General features: G+C 35.8%; 1 pseudogene; it reads right to left on the reverse strand.

Annotated features, from left to right (window-relative positions):
- Window positions 1-5,854: 5,854 nt before the first annotated feature.
- LOC110023952 lies at window positions 5,855-6,883 on the reverse strand (annotated as a pseudogene).
- Between the last annotated feature and the right edge of the window lie 5,910 nt (window positions 6,884-12,793).

The raw sequence follows: 12,793 nt of genomic DNA on the forward strand, positions 1-12,793 counted from the left end.
TTTTTTTTTTCTGTTAGAAAAATTATTAGCTCTTTTCTCATGTCGTGAGATTGATATGTAGACTTTAATACCTCTTATCACTTGAAAAATATACTTACGTGTTTGACCGATTTGCCTTGTGGCAACTTTTTTACCATCAAAGTTTCTATTGCATTGTTCGGGAAAGGTGTCATTAATCATTCTGGTTTTATGAGATCTTTAGCTGATAAATTTATAATCTAGGTTTGAAAATTTTTAAGTTCTGTTAGTTTTAATTTTATTGTTTCTTATTGTACCCTAGAGTATGTAAGTACAACAGAAGCATTTCATTCTTACCCATTTCAATCTAGTCAGGATAGTTACAATAGAACTAGCATTAATTTGTTTTTTTTCTTAAAATAGAAAGGATGACTTGTAAAACCATCAAATTATTATTATAAAATATTAAAAATCATCATAAGTCTTGAGCTTTCCTTTTCCTGGGAGATGAGAGAGGATTGCCTCTTCCTAAAAATAGAAAAAAATAACGGAATATTTACATGATTATCACTTAATTATTTTATCTTTACATATCTCATATCTAAACTTCATATAAATCTAAATATATGAAAAACTGAAAAAGGTGCATTTCGAATTTTAAAACTTAAAATAGTGATTCTTTCATATGATATGAAAGTCTTGGATGATGTAAGTGCAAAAAATAAATTTTAAGTCTGAGATATGCAAAATCTAAACATTTCCAAAAAAAATAGAAAAAAAGGAAGTTAGGTGTGCCGTAGAAAACAACAAATAGGCCTTAGGGTTGTCACATAGAAAGAATATTGTATCATTATTCCGCACGTAGAGTTACGTGCGGAGTCCAATGAAATCACGTTACGTGGCGGGGAAAAAAAAAAAAAAAAAAAAAATCGGTCCGGTAACACTAGGGAGTATTCCTTCAGTGTTATTCTGTGTTATTAAGATATTATTGTATGTTATTCATGTGTTATTGTGTTCTGGGAATATTTTCGGTGTTATAATAACACAATAACACATCAATAACACTTAAATAACACGCAATAACATCTGAATAACACAAGAGGAATATTTCCTTGTATTACTGGATAGATTTTATTTTATTTTTTTCTGTCACTGCCACATGACGTGATTTCATTGGATTCCGCACGTAACTCTACATGCGGAGTCTTGATGCAATATTTTTTCAATAATTTCGAAATCATTATTAGTGATCGATTCTAGACATTTATTTTTAACGCAACGAGACTTTTTTTATTATATTTTTTTACCACAATTTATTTGATGTTCGTTCTAGATGTGGTAGAATCTCTTCCTATTTAAAGAACACTCTTAACTATTAATCATTAATTTTTAATTTAGATGTTATTAATTAATATGAAAGTATTGGACTTGCCTTCAAGAAATTATTATGAAATATTCGATCATTATGTTTAAACAAGATGTGCTAAAAAAAATTAGCACAATATTGGGGTGAATGATATGTTTAGGCAACCTTATTAGTGATTGCCTTAGTCAACATTGTTGGTGACAACAAATCATGAGTTCTACAATTCTCGGATGTCTGTATGGACAAAGTTCATTGGCTTAACGAGGGATGATATACATCAATGACTCCATCACTTTGGAGGAGTTGGCTGAATCAACCATAAAAACAATAGCATTCGTCGACAATGTGCAACTATTTTAGAAAAGACGACAAAAGATAATTAAATGATCATAGTCAAACGAATATTGATAGGTGACTTATAGACAGCCATTGAAAGTTGTGTAATCATGTATGGACGATGGAGATCAAATGATCATAGTTGGGCATCATGATGATTAAACAGGAATGATCGGATGAAAATAGTCCAATGATGATGATGGTCTGGCGATGATGGTGATCTGGCGCGCATGTGCACAATGAAAGTCAAGTTTATACCATATTTTTGAAATGCCTGTGCTGGATTACAAAAGCTTTTTCGTCTATTTTCTACCCTAGTTTTTTAGGCCTTTGAATTAGTATCCTATCATCCTTTGAATGAATATCCCATCTTGGCTTCTTAACCCGGGAAATATTTCAACTTAAAAAAAGAGATAATTACATAAATAACATCTGAAACACTGCTATTTACAAAATCTTGCACCAATGTAATATTTTTAAACTATCAAACTAAATCATTGAGATTTTCTTATAAATGAAAAATATGGGCTGGGGTTTTATCGCGAATTTTTATATTTGAGTGAGAATTTAAAAAATGAATGATAGAGATTGCTAGATTTGAAAATAAGATTGTTTCGGTTGCTATGCAAGTAAACATACAAAAAAAAGAGAGATATAAATTAAAATTTATAAGGGGGTCATATGCTCACATGTCATGATAAATATTTCATTAAAATGTAATTATAAAAAAAATCTAATTTAAACTTCTAATATAATGCACCTTTCTATTTATAAAGAAATATTAAATAGCCCAACATACATTAAAATCTTCAAAACATTTTAATTTAATGTATGGGGGCAACTTCACAAGTAACACTTTCTTAGTGCCCCTACCATACTGTAATTCTTTCTCAATCATATCAGGTAGCTAACCTCTTCAAGGTTCATTATATGGGTTATTTTACAAGCTCATGTGAAAAACACCTCATCGGGGGACTACAAATTCAAAAACAACAACTGCTGAGTTGTTAGGCATCATTCTTGAGTATGACTGCAACCACATTTCCAAGAAAAAAATTGAGTTCATTATGACTCATAACTAGTCTAAAGAAACACAGAGCATCTCTGACATGTCATTTTAAGCTTAATCAATCTCAGGAGGACTTTGATTCAACCTCTTTCATAACATGCTACAGTCATCAAGCAGAAACTTCGACGAACAAGTTTAAATAGGTTAAAAATCTTTTGTAGATTTCCTTTGATCTTTTCCATAACAGGTTATGGTCATCAAGCAGAGCTTCAACCAATAACCTCAGATATGCCAACCATCCTTGGTAGATTTCATATGACTTTATCCATCGCAGGTTAACGCTGCCGAGAAGATGATCTGGGTATATAACCTAGAATGGGTCTTACATTCTTAATAAAAATCTCCTTTTGACTCTACTCTAACAGAGGATGTGGTCATCGAGCTGGCACACTCTGACTAAGAAACCTAGGAAAATTCAAACATTCGTAGCTGCACACCAACATGGAGAAAAAAGCATCTCATAAGAGGTACAATGACAGATCAGAAGCAAAGGCAAAAATAATCTCAAAAGCAAAGCCATAATTTTTACTGCATTGAGCAAATTAAAGTCGTATAGACAAACATAATTTTATAATGTGAAATACCACATCTGGCAATTAAAATGTTATACAGATTAACACAATGTACAAAGGCAACATGTCAGCACATCTTCAAATTATGTCGACATCATCTCCTCAAAATTTTGATACTTATGCTGATTTTACGGAGACAAACTCCTCCATAAATCACCTCAGAAGTATAGGAAAGAAGATCTGGATTTCCTACTATGTGGGGACGGGGATGACTTTGTTCTTCACGGCAACACGAAATAATATGTCGTTGATCGTCAGCTACAGGATGAAGATGATTTTTTTTCTTCATTGTAACAAGAAAGAAGATCATGTTGTTTGTCTGCTACACAAACCATGAATGATTTTCTTCTTCACCATAACACGAAAAAAAATCACATTGATTGTTTGTTACAGAGGTCGATAATGACTTTCCTCTTTACCTCAACAGGAAAAAAATCTCATTGATCACTAGCTACGAAGGACGGAGACAACTTTCTTATCCACCACAACGTGAAAGATCTAATTAATCGTATGTTACGCGGGACGGGGACGACTTTCTTATGCACAAAACAAAAGAAGATCTCATTGATCATCTCCTATGCAAAGTCAGAGATAATTTTTTCCTTCTATGAAATCATGTTGATCACTTACTAAAAGATTGATGGGAATCCACCTCCACTCTCTCCTTCTTACCTATTTATAGACTAAAAAATCACTTATGTTTATGATTAAAAATGATCTCAGGCATTAAAAAAACCGTTTACAAAATTAAAGAAATAAATAGTTTCTGGAATTAATGAAAAAAATAATTTATGACATTAAAAAAATGAAGGTGAATTGGCGTGAAATTTGAGAACTACCGTCTGCAAATTTATTCACACTTTAACGCATTACATTTGTTGAATGCGTGAATAATGTTAATAAAATTGGAATTAAAATTGGAAGTGGTGATTAGAGCATTTGCATCCCACCTAGTTCTTTTTCTATGCTTTTCTTCGATGTGGCCACGCAGCCACAGGAAAGGAGAAAAATATTTTATCATCTGATACGAAATTCGAGATATGACACCGATCTTAAAGTGCTCATTTCAACAAAAAATATTCAAATTTTAATCAAAAGGGATCCAAAGCTCTGATTTCAACAAGCATACAATCAAACTAACCAGTTCGATGAGACGAACCCAACAACACCAAAATCAATTAAATCTGACCATATCCTGACAATATCAAGCCATTAAGTCGCTTTTAATTTTTTTTCAAGCATATTTGGAAGCCTAAACATATGTTGAATATGACAAGTTTATAGTCAGATCGAGTGTCTCGCTAAGACGAATCCAACGAGCTTAACATTGCTCAATTCTGATATTGTTAAGACACTCGAGTATCAATTAAACACAACCAAATCAAGAGAATCTCTCTGGGTCATTCGATCAGTGTGATTTAGATTCATTCATTAATTGCAATCAGGACTATATAAATAGAGTATTACCCCACCTCAAGAGGGGTTGGCGCAAGAAGCATAAAGAAGATTAAATTGTACTGAAGTCTAGCATCACTTTTGCACCGACGATCCGACAAACACAATTATTATGGGCCCCCTCTGCCTATAGCCAACCCTAGCGGCCGCCGCTTGATGCCAACTCCAACCACCCGCGTTTGTCCAACTTTTATGGTTGTTGATGTCACCTCTTGTTGTCCCTGGCTTGCACAAACTTCACCACCACATTGAGTCGCCTTCATCGCCGCCCGCCACCGCTTTGGGCCATCGCCGCCACCTATGGTTGCCACTGCCGTGAGTATTGTTGTGCGGCCCAATCCTTATGACCGGGCAACAATTTCTTTTCTGCATAGATGTTGTAACCCGAGAAACTATGTAACGCCTCATCTGTGAAATCAGGGATTGGAATCACCAGCTTAGTGGAATATTTCAACCAGATAGGTCACTTGACTTTTTTTTCCTTTCCAAATTTTCTATACCACAATATATGATTAATCTGTTTGAGGCAGCTTATAAGTGCGGGCGTCGTTTTGCCATACCGTTTGATTCACGCGTTTCATCAGTTTATCTGAAATTGCGTTTGGGTTATTATCCTAAACGCAGGCCGCAGGTCGACCCCTGCGGCCGGCACGTGGACCGAGTTTCAGGAAATGCATAAGCTGTTCCAAACGGACCCTAAGTGTATGTTTGGTTCTAATGTAACACTAAAACATTAATTAACCAAATAAACCGTGAGGCCGAGATTCTACGTGAACTCCACAGGCAACTGTCCTTGAAGAGTCCTGAGGTAATATTTTCTCGTATATTAGGTTATGTAATTCTAAAATATTAATTAACTACCCTACCGCTGTGAATTCTCTTGCACTCATCAATCTTATTAAGCAAATAAACCGTAAGTATATTATACACAGAATCAAAATAATTCTAATCTAATCTGTTGTGAAAATATTCAAATTAAGAAAAAAAAAATGCTCAAAAGAGCCCACAATGAAAACAGAACAACAGATGATCAATCATCACCAACAGATTTTTCTCAAGTTTCACAAATCCAAATACAAGAGATCGATCACTCTTACATTTCAGAGGAAGAATCAAAACAGATAATCTAATCGCCAAAGTGATCAAATCGATCAATTATTTAGATAATACAGACGATCCGATGAAGAAGACGACCGGGCTCAGAATCAAGCCTATTCTTTGTTGAAGAAATCGGCCAAAAGCTGAACCATGTCCTTCGCCTTCTCAGTATCAGGATTAAAAAGATGGAAAACATGATCGGAATCCGGCGTCTCCACCAGCTCCGCCTCGCCTCCCCACCCACTCTCCTTAATCTTTTCATAATAAACTTTTCCTCTGTGCTTGAGGGCATCCCTTTCGGCTACAGTGAGAAGCAGCTGCTGGCATCCCAAAGAAGCGAGGCCTGGCGCATCATCGGCCATAGGGTTTATCCAAGGATCGTCTGGCCCGGTGGAATTACGGCACACGAATTGCCACATTTTTTCCACGCGAGATCGGGATCCGGGATCGGTCGATTCAGAGCCCACCGGCTCCGATCCCCAAAAGTATGGGTGAATCAATGCGACCCCCTTGATGGCAACTCGCGCCTCTGATTCTTCCCGTGCTCTCGAGCGGTCCATGAGTCTTCGTAGGCGGCGGGGAGAGGGTGCTCGGGAGCAAGGCGGTAGTCGACGGAGACGGCGATTAATGGGGTGAGTGAAGAGAGGGCGTTGAGGTGGCGGTGGTAGGTGGGGGAAGCGGACGATTCGAGGAAGAAAGCGCCGCCGTGGAAATAGACTAGGAGGGGGAGCTTTTGTCCGGCGGCGACCGGTGGGAGGTAGAGGCGAACGGAGACGCCAGTGGTGTGGTCGATGATGATGTCTTTGGAGTTAACGCCGGTGTCTGGATCCAGTCCGGCGGGGAGCCTATCGGTGCCCGCGAAGCGCTCAAGACGGCCGTTCTTGTAGAGACGGAAAAAACCAGGAACCTCGACCTCGACCTCCTCTGAATCAGCGGCGGAGGGAGCGGTGTCGGCGGCGGTGGACGCCATTGAAAGCTTAGTGCGAGTTTGCGGAAATTGCTTTGCTTCTGGAATTATAAAGTGTTCAAAATGCAGTCCATCACCATTAAGTTTAATTTTTTTTTTCTTTTTTTTTCTATAGATAGTTTGGATTTATTTTGCTTTTAAATTATTTATCTTTTTTTTTTTTTTTAATGAAAGGCCATCATCAAAGTATTAAAAAGCATATCATCATATCACCCTCTTCAAGTAAGATGAGTTGTTTTTATTAAATTAAAATTATAATTGATTGAATAAACATATTTATTAAATCTCGTTGTACCACTGGTCATGACTTGTATGTGATGTTGTTTTATTATTTTTATGTCAACCTAACTCTTTAAAAAAATATATATATTCATATAATTTAATGGCATAAAAAATTACTTTGTATTTTTATTTTTATTTTTTTTTTGAGGAAAGATGAGCACAAAAAAATTTGAACTTTGGAACTTATGATCAAATGATGAAAAATCATACTCTCAACTATTATATTTTGAATAAATGCATAATTATTATGCAAGTTAAATAAAATAATAAAATTTAAAATTATCTAATTTTCATCAAAAAAAATTATAATCGGATGAAGAAAGACTTAGGGTCTTTTTGGGGCAGCTGTAATTTAATTAATAAGCAGCTACATAATAGTTGTCACAGGAAGCTCTTGTGGATAAATTGATTGATTGTTTGTTTTTTGCAGTTTAAAAACAGCTTTGATGCAGTTGTTTCTGGACAAATGATCATTCTGCTCCTGTATAGAGATGTTATTTGCAACTGAACTGTTAATAATATCGAGTGCAAAATATTACAAATTAAAAATAGATATCTCACTTAACAGTAAACAACATGACTACTAAAATTTAAAAAAAAAAAAGATTATTAAAATAATAATTAATAATAAGATACAATTATTTTTATGCAATTGTGAGGTTTCAAAGAACTCAATATATAAAGCAATGAATCTGACACTAAAAGAAAACATCAAACCTTATAAAAAAATGTTCTTGGTTGTCTTTAATCCACATAATAGCAAACTCGTGTATATCACATATGTATATCACCAAAAAGGCTATATAGAAAAAGCTCAAAAACCGTAGCATTGAAAAAAAAAGAGAAACATGGTTATCTTCAATAGGATTTCACATGAACACCAACCAATAGCGACACATGCCATCTAGAAGAACTCATGAGGTCAAACGTCCTATCATAAACATTCAAAACCCACCAAAAGAAAAAAAATGCAGAAAAGAAAAAAACACAAACAAATTGTGTAAAAAACCAAAACAGTAAATATCAAATGTATAAGAAACATAAATAAATATGAATTGTATAAAATACAGATACAATGAACAATGATTATCTTTGACAATCATTACAATTAATAATATAATAAAAACTAACATTCCCTCAAATCACCCTTCAACTGTCGCATCAGTAATTTGTTTCCTCAACCCTGTCATCTCGTTTGCACCTTCCCCGTTTTTATTGTAGGTCTCAAGAATATCATTTTTTATCTGTGGCAAAGATTGTCCAAGATGATACTCATATGCCTAAGTAGGGACATATTCATAATCCTCATCCGACCTACGAAAGCAAATACCATTGTGGGAAGATGTCGCCTAATACAATTATGGAGAGTCATTATAGCAATCTCCATCTGCACTTGTTTGGGAAACGAGTATGATGACATATCGCGAAGTATAACTCATTTCTTTTTTCGAACACCAAAATTCCTCTCAATAAGACCACGTAAGGATGGATGTATTTTATTGAACATTTCTTTCATGCCCCGTGCGACATTGCTGACTCACTCAAAATGAGGTATGTGGTATTTCATATCACGATATGACTTGAGATATCTTCACTGCAATGGACACCCAATATTGATCAAATAATATTTATTTGATGTGAATTAAATGAATAATGTTGAGGAAAAAATAATTAGAATAGTTTTTTTAGTCTCAAAAGAACTTGTGGGTAGATGTGAAAAGTTGTATTTATTATTTTGTATTACAAATTTGAATATTCGACTGTCATGTGCACTGCCCTCTCAACCGACCATAAAAAAAGTGAAGCACATGTTGAAGTTGCATACCACCATTACATTCTGCGTAGGGACACACAACGGTGGATGAATGTGCTCTTATTATTATTTGGAACATGTGTATCAACGTGTGCTCAATCATTCAAAATTTTTTTGGGATCCGTTAGAAAGTTGTATCTGTTGGCTTTATGCTTGTGAAGAAAAATTGACAAGTGCATTCAACCCTATGAGAAGTATCTGCAAATCATTTTGGAAGAGTGTTGAAATGACTCCATAGCTCATCACATTGATTCACTATGAGATAATATGTAATAAAGGGTTATTATTAACACTCTCCCGAAGTTATTCTGAATGAGTCATGAAGTTCATGATTTTTGTGTAGTTCCTCTAACGGATCAGTGAATACCGTCTGTGTCATGCTGAACATATTGCTAAATCTCGTTAGGTGGCCCGCAAGTAACTCCTCAACCCATTTTTCGCCAATATATGAGAATGTCATGCAAGACAAAGTCTGTGTCATGCTGAACATATTGCTAAATCTCGTTGGGTGGCCCTCAAGTAACTCCTCAACCCATTTTTTGCCAATATATGAGAATGTCATGCAAGACAAGCATTATATGTACGAGTTATAATATGCACATCAAACATACTACAACTCTCCTTCTACGCATTTCTCTAGTTCAATCCATGTATTTCAGTATCGAAGCGACTAACACATAGGCATCAATTAATTATCGACAATCATATAAGGTTACAAACAAAACCAACATAAGCAAATAACATTACATAAGTAAATAGAAAACATAACGAAGAATGAAAAACTCTCAAATAAAGTGGCTTATCCAGAGCAGCATAAATATCTATAGCATCATGAAAAACCATAAATAGATAAATGTCCCTCAAGAATCTAATAAAAAAGTGTCCCTCAAATGTCACTGCTCCCATGAAAATAACGTAAGTAAGCCAGCCTACGATTAGCGGGTATCGTTATAAAATACTCTATTTGGGTCGAATCTTCAAACAACTTCATAAAGAAAAGATACAGCGGAATGTCCTTGTAAATTTATGGAGTTGCATCTTGAATTCACATAATCTGATAGACATAAGTTGCTTGTGATGGGCCATGGGTCACTGGTACATGAAGCCACCATTTATGAAATCTGACTTCTAAGGAAAGTAGCTCCTACCTTTTTTTTAACTTGTGGACTCTTTAACTGGCTCGTGGATTCAACTTCATGGAGGTCTGGGTTGGGGCATTCAATGGAACCACCTATTTGATCAGTTCCCAAACTCCTGAAGATGCCACCAAAGCCGCCTCACTGGAGGCACATACATTGTTGCTCGTTTCCATGACACCTTTAAACTTATGATCCAACTTATCCTTTGGATCAAGATCGATTCCACTTTATTTATTAATATTATTATTTTGCAGCAGACACCACCTACAAATTCCTATAACGCGTTTTTTGGATTTGAAAAAAATTAAAAATTGATAAAAATAGGGGATATTTAAAAAATGCTCACAATCAGTCTTTCTGTCCACCACTCCTTGGATGCATAAATCATTTGTTTTACCGGATCTCATCTCATGCTCGTTGATCATCGTTTCAATTCCTTCCAGATTTTCCAATCATTCTTTAGCTAATCTCACTTATTTTTTAACTGCATACTATCCTACTCTCTGTTTGTACTTTCTATGAGTCTTCTAATAATATTTTGTCAGTCTTCTTGTTAAAATAGGTTATCGCTCTATTTCCCAATTTGACATTCTTGAGGCAAATGTTGCAAAATATTAATTTTGTCTCTTTATCCCACGTTGTAGATGAACCGACCACTTCTTTCTTAATCATTGTATTACTAGCATGAAAAAAAAAACTAATCGACATAAATAGGAATGATACAATATTGCAATTCAAAGAAAAATAAGAATGCCACAAAAATGCCAAAAAATCATCACCAATGCCCCTCCACACCACACTACAACACCACCTACACATTACCACTATCAACACCTCCCCACACAAACACCTCTATACACCTCCAGACGCTAACACATCAAGATACCAACACATCATCAAGAACACCTCCCCACACAAACACCTCTATACACCTCCATACGCTAACACATCAAGATACCAACACATCATCACCACCACCACTGCCTCCACACAAACACAACTACACACCAACCACCACCTCCACAATATCATCACCTCTACACATCCACCAATACATCCTCTAACACAAACACAACCACACACCAACCGTCATCTCCACAACACTACCACCTCCACACATCCACCAACACATCCTCTGATACAAACACAACCACACACCAACCATCACCTCCACACATCCATTAACACATCCTCTAATACATACACAACTACACACCAACTGTCACCTCCACACACAAACCAATGTACGCCAACACCAAACATCAAAGGTAATGACAAAAGCCCACCCCATATTTTTTGCATTTAATGCAGTTACATACAGGGTTCCTCCTTTCGACCATTTGTCAAATTCTCACTCAAACATCAAAGGTAAAGATAAAACCCCACCCCATATTTTTCATTTCAAGCTACTACATACAAGGCATCCAATACATTGCTATCAACAAATCAAGCACCCTTTTTCAACCATTTCTCAAATTCTCACTCAAACATCTAAGGTAAAGATAAAACCCTACCCCATATTTTATGTTTGATGCAGTTACGTACAGAGCACCCACAACATTGCTATCAACAAATCAAACACCCTCTTTTGGTCATTTCTCAAATTCACACTCAAACATCAATGATAAAGATAAAACCCCTCCTCATATTTTTCATTTGAGGCTACTACATACAGGGCACTGAAACATTGCTATGAACAAATCAAACACCCTCTTTCAACCATTTATCAATTTCTCACTCAAACATCAAAGGTAATGATAAAAACCAACCCCATATTTTGCATTTGAAGCAGTTACATACATGACACCCGAAACATTGCTATCAATAAATTAATCACTCTTTTTTAGCCATTTTTCAAGTTGCCACTCAAACATCAAAGGTAAAGATATAACCTTACCCCATATTTTTCATATATGTCACTGCATACAGGGCACCCAAAACATTGCTACCAACAAATCAAGCACCCTTTTTCAGCCATTTCTCAAAATCTCACTCAAACATCCAAGATACAGATGAAACCCCACCCATATTTTGCATTTGATGCTACTACATACAGAGCACTTGAAACATTGTAATCAACAAATCAAGCACCCTCCTTCAGCTATTTCTCAAATTCTCACTCAAACACTAATGGTAAAGATAAAACCCCATTCCATAAGCCACAAATTTACAAAATCCTAATTTCAAATCATAAAGAGAAAACCACAAATCATAAAATCCAAATTCTCACTTCAAATTGCAAATGAGAAAACCAAAAATAACAAAATATATATTATCACTTCAAACCTCAAATGAGAAAGCCACAGATCGCAAAGAGAAAGTCATTTCATCGAAAAAAATAGGTGATACCATGGGAGGATGAAGAGCATAGTAAACAGAGAGAGCCAGAAATTTGCGGGAAGAGGGAAAGTAGGGAGACAACCTATTGCCTCCATAGATTGGAAGGAATATGGAAAATGAGAAAGGCAACCTATTACCAATGGAGAGAGGTGTAAGAGAGGAACGATCGAGAGAGGCGATCGAGAGTGACGAGGGCAGAAGAAACACGAGAGAGACTGTTGCGATGAGAGGGTTTTTAATGTAATAAGGGTCGCGAGAAAATGTGGGTCGTGGAGTCGAACATGCGGCCTGCGTTTAACATAAATATTAAGATAAGTGGTCGAGCTGTTGTTTCCAAACGCTTCAACCCCCATTTTCAAAACCACTGTGACAAATAAGTTGCCTCAAATGGGGCCTTA

Source organism: Phalaenopsis equestris, unplaced genomic scaffold (genome assembly GCF_001263595.1).
Source record: "Phalaenopsis equestris unplaced genomic scaffold, ASM126359v1 Scaffold000237, whole genome shotgun sequence".
In the NCBI taxonomy this organism is placed as follows: Eukaryota; Viridiplantae; Streptophyta; class Magnoliopsida; order Asparagales; family Orchidaceae; genus Phalaenopsis; species Phalaenopsis equestris.